Below are 5,900 nucleotides of genomic sequence, written 5' to 3'. Positions count from 1 at the left end.
AAAGCGAATCAAGTATAAACATTCACATGTTATTTTTTGATAATCTACATACGTCAATTAAAGAACACAATATTCGGTAGTGACGTATAACTAGCATTCGCTTGGCATGATACCGTAAAACGTCAATATTTTAAAATGATGTGCACTTCAAACTACATACTGAAAAATCAAATATATTCGACAAAAACTAAATTCGAAATAGTCAGATTTTGTTCAGTTTATGTCGAGTATTTTTTATAGTTTTTTATAGACTAACATTAACATAAACAATACGATCATTTTCTAGGAATATTTCATAAATCATTTGATGGTTAATTGTTTTATTACATTAATTAACCTTTCCTGTTTTTGTAGAGATTTCTCACACAGTTTTGACGATGATGATCGAGCCCGGCCTTTAATTGTTTGAGTTAATTAAGGATTCAGTAATAATATATAAATATATGTGTGAACAGGTTGCATTAGCATTCAACAAAACATACTCACGCCAACATTTAGACAGAAAAACACCTAGACAACGCCCAAATGTGGATGACTTCATATTATCATGTTTGTGTTTATACATAATCGGTTGTAACTAGCAATATGCAGTTTAATAATGTACATACTAAATATAATATTTAATTGTATTTGTATTGCAGCAAATTTTATTGAATTTGTTGATTGTGCGAAATTGTTGAAATTTGTGTGACCCAGTATGGGTAAGGCAATCAATTCGTGCAATACCACTTAAAATAACACCACGACCATGTATTATTGCGTATGCGCTGCCATTGAATAACAGCGCTATAATTTGAATGTTGATTTACACATGAGTTTTTCGTGATTAATTATGGGCTATTTGAGTTTATGCATGCTTTACAACCTTTTCAACCCCACAAATCGTTATATATCACACGATCATCAAACACCGCGAATCGCAGTCTAGAGCGTTTCATTCAAGATAGAATAAATATGTAATTTTGTTATATGAAAACATGTTCAGTTCAAGATAGTGTGTGTCTACTTAATGGTTCAACAATTTTATTAAAATAATAAAATAAAAGCACAACTATTTTATTTTTATTTTTTACATCCAGTATTTGTTGCATTTATTGACTCAAATAATGCGCAAAATTCAATTGAAGTATTCTTCAAAATTCCCGCTTTAACAATACCACAATACGCAATTCAATTAAATGACCTAGTAAGCTACGCCGAATTCATACTTGTCAACTGGTTGTAAGCTGAATGTTAGCTTTATTATTAGGCGAGTTATTTGATACACTAAAACAATCTTGATCGCGTGTTAGACTAAACATATGTTAACATGTTAAACATTCTTATTTATCGAATAATTGTTCCAGTTATTGACTTGGCAATTGTCTTATATATATTGGATAGTAAAACTCGAGAAAATATATCCTCAGTTATATTCTTTAAAACCCATGCTAGTCTTTCATTTATCAAGGGCGTAGCTAGCATTAGGCCCGGATATGATACATAAAAACGGGGGGTCCGGGGGTCCTCCCCCTGAATATGTTTTAATCCTATAACGCATGTAGTGAGATTTAAAGCATATCTAGACAAGAAATATAAGAATTTGGCGCGTTCTTCTTTGATATTTTACTGTTTTATCTCAATGTCAGAGAACTACATTTTACTGTATTATCTTTATACCAGAGAACTTAACTTAAATTTAAGACAATATGGTACAGAGAAACATTTAAAAGTGTAACACTCAACTTATTCACAAGTCAAACCATGGGAATTATTTCCAATAATACTGTCTGCATGTCTATAACGGCACGTTTTTGTTCGGCATCAAGGGACCGAACCGACCCGGATTCAGTCAATGGATACGGGGTCAAGTGCTCCATTTTAAATGTCCGCGGTCATCATTCGGAATGTTTCTTAAAAATCCAACGATAATCGATTAAACTTACTGTAGTGTTGAAAAGAAGACAAGTAGATCTACACAGATCTATGTAGATCCATGTAAACCTGTAACAGCAAGTCACGTGAAAAGAGCGAGCTAGAATCTATGTACATAGAAAGAAGGAGAGTTGATCATTGGAAGATATGTCCTTTGAACACGACCAGAATACATTGTCTGAGGATTATATCAATATAAAATGCAGATTTCTAACACCTCACTCCCTCAGGGTCAACATTTTAATGCGTTTTTCGAAGTTGAAGCATTTTCTTTTCATGTTTCCAAAAAAAGTGTAGGCCCGGGCCTGTTGTGCCTTATAGCAGCTACGCCCCTGTTTATTGGCAATATAATAACCGTATCGGCACTATTGTTGCAAGTAATATATTTTATTCTGTTCAATGTCACTTAAGTAATAAAACATAGATATTCCATGGCAAGTCCACAGATCTGCTAGATCTTTACACGGAGCGTATATTGACAGGAGTTGAATCGAGTATTTGACCCTTACTGTAGTAAATTCAATTTTATGCAAAAACCAATCATCCGATTGTATTGGTTTCTACGTTATCTTGTTGCTTATTAATTTATCTTTCAAAAATATAACTTTTAGTATATTATCGTTGTTATTAATGGATTTACAGCGCGTTAAACACAAAAATAAACATTTTATGTTTTACCCCCGCACGTTTAACAGTGTCGTAACTAAATCACTTGACCGGTAGCTATCGATTAACGTACATCGAAGCGCCGAGGTTATACATTTTGATGTACCCGCTAACGTCTTTTTTTTAAATTATGCTTTCATTTCTCGGGCGATTTTGACAAATTATATATCATTAGAAAGCCTACATTTCGTAGTTTTCAGACATATAAATATATATGAAGTTTTACTTCCGGTTTTGGCAGCCCGGCGTGTTATAACTTTAACTTTTGCAAATATCATGCCGTTTTAAAATCTAGATTTACGGTTAACATGTTCGTACTTTATACCGATTTGTAGCGTTTATATTTAGAGTTCAGTTTTTAAAACTACATCTTGCTTAGGAGAATAGAATTCTGTATACGATAGAAAAAAAGGTTTAAAAATGAAAGTAAATAAGGAATGTAGGCGTAAGATGTACGCTAATCGATAGCTACCGGTCACGTGACTAAGTTACGACAAGATATTTGCCGAAACGGTCCCGTTTCATATCCGTCTCATTTAGAGTCCTTGATATTTAATAACTTATCACGGGTGTAAGTCACTTAACAATAAGCGACGACATTGCTTAAATGTATAAGCAAAGTGGTTCGTATTTGCACTTAAATATTAACATGTGCGTGAACCGTGTCGGGTGCGTAAGGAATGTTTAATACGTTGTTTACTTCCAGACATTTGGAAATTATATTGCACCATAATATATAAAATTCGTCATTTATTTGAAACCTTTTAATGGGAAGTGTTATAGTTCATAGGAAAGTTATGAGAAAAGCAAAAACAGTTTTGTTGTTCAAATATTTAACAGACATTTCAAGATCATTCGGCCATTATATAAACAAATACTTATATATTAATAAAATCATATATCAACACAAACAAACATACAAAACGAGTGTGAAAAGTTATCACATCATACAATAACTGTCATCATGATAAACGTTTTCTTACTCGTAAGTCTTTCAGACAATGACATCATGATTTGTAAAGTAAAGTTAAATATCACAACACAAATCACAAACGGAGCGATCTTATGTCCTGTTCACAGCGTGCGTCGTCTTTCGTTTTGCCTATTTCTTATCACCACAACCTTCCATGCAAAGAACATATATAATGAATACTAGAAAAACTGCAAGGTCCACCCCAGATAGAAGTACTGCAAAGGTTATATACGCGGAGTTCCAGTCGCGTACATACCCAGGGCATTCTGATATCATGGCACTGTAGTTACCAAAGACCCAAACCATTCCTGAAATAAAATATTAAGATATATTAAACATGTATATCATCTATGCAACGAGCCCTAAGAAGTTAGTGTACGGCAAATGTCAATGTCACAGCTTGCATCTGCCATTCCAATCGCTTAAAGTTCAATTTCACCATTATGTTGTAAGCGTTATGTGTGCAATTTAACAAGATATATGCCATTTATTTACCTTCTTTATTATGTTGAGTAATAACTGTATTTATAGTTAATTGAATTCACAAACTTTTTCCACCCAGCAAGTATAAGTGCGTCGATTTGCATTAAGCTGGGGTAATCTTTGGCATACTGACTTATCTTCAGATGGACAGGTTTCAAATACAGAGAGAATATGTAAAATCTATCGTTTATTTTGAAGTGAGTTCACCATTTGTAGTGGTGATTTGGCATACACTCTGATACACCAGCAATTTTAGCTTGGGTCAGCAGTTATCTTATGCATGATTCTAGATCTTAAGATCTTGGCTACGTGTGGTGTTTGACTAGTTTTATAACCGGTCCCTAGGCAGTGTCCGTTTTGTTCTCGTTATGGTTAAGTGAGATTTGCAATGTTCTTTATATTTTAAGCGGTATGTTAATCGCCTTTAAACAGCTATGTACTATCTCATAAGCATTTATCCAAATTAAATTAAATCCGATAAAACTAAGATGAATATGAAACTAATTCTGTAGGTCGCCGTGGTGTAGTGAATACGGTGTCTGTCTATCGACCGGGAGGTCACGGTTTCGATACCCACTGTTGAAGCGCTATTTAGATCTCCCCAAAACGACACTTATTGCTGGTTCTGCCCAGGAAATGGACACGAGAGCGTTTTTATCCGCATAAGAGCGTTTTATGCAATCGAGTTTAAATCACATTTGTTTAAACTAGAAACAAGATTAAGAAGATCCTCAATAAAGAAGACACAGATACTTAAGATTAAAAATTAGAGAGCAACCATTCGTTATCCAAATGAAATTTTAATCATAAATGCTACAATAAAACTTTATTTAAAATCTATATTGCGTTCATAAGAAACATGGATTTGGTTTCTTTAATGAAGACGATTTGACATGTTTGTATATACCAAGCGTTAGAAACAAATAGTTCGTTATGAAGCTCCTAAATATTTAAACTATGATTCATTACACGATTAGTTTAGTGCAATGTTTACTTGCTCAATCAAGGTACCTTCTTCAAATGACCAATTACCCATACACTACATGATATAATATGCAATACAACTATATAGAATAAAGCGAAGAGGGCTAGAAAACCAATAAACAAAACAAATATATACTGTTACTATTTGCAAGTATGACACATACATCTACTCTGGTTAAAATATCATTATATTAGCTGTTACAACATTTAAAAAACATACCTACAATACACCAACCAAATCCGAATAACGAATCAGCGCAAATGTACACAGTCACGAATAGATTATCATTTGAATCTTTCTGCTTCTCCACATTTCTATCCTTATCCGAATCTGTCTTCTTCTCCACATTTTTCTCATTCTCCTCTTCTTTTTTCTTTGCCAAATCTCTCTCCATGTTCATGAGTCTACGCACTACTAGAAAGATGGCCCAGAAGATCAATCCTAGAACGCCTTTAAAGAAGAGATAGATCCCAACGCACTGTTCTTTTTCACAGTCGGATTGCAGTTTAACGGCCCCTAAAATAAATGGTGTTATTATATTCACAGAGAAAACAAATTGGAGTGTGGTATTGGTCCTAAAATGCTAACGTGAGTGCAAGTGGTACAACCATTGTTGACGATACAATCTATATAACGTAATAAGGCCACATATTTTATCATCCTAAACATTTATAATATAAATTAATAAGAAATTGTATGAATCTGCCAGGTATGATGGTAGTTTAATATCATAATGGTAATAATGTAAAGTTACTCGAAGAACGTGGTCAAACTAAATGATCTTTCCTATACCTTAAATTAAAAATATTTTTACACGTGCAAACATTTCAATTAAATTCAGTCCGAGTGATTTTTATTCTGAATAAAGTAAGCATTTAG

This window comes from Dreissena polymorpha, chromosome 11 (genome assembly GCF_020536995.1).
Source record: "Dreissena polymorpha isolate Duluth1 chromosome 11, UMN_Dpol_1.0, whole genome shotgun sequence".
NCBI classification, from domain to species: domain Eukaryota; kingdom Metazoa; phylum Mollusca; class Bivalvia; order Myida; family Dreissenidae; genus Dreissena; species Dreissena polymorpha.
The sequence above is the reverse complement of the archived record's forward strand: the minus strand, read 5'-3'. Positions refer to the sequence as shown.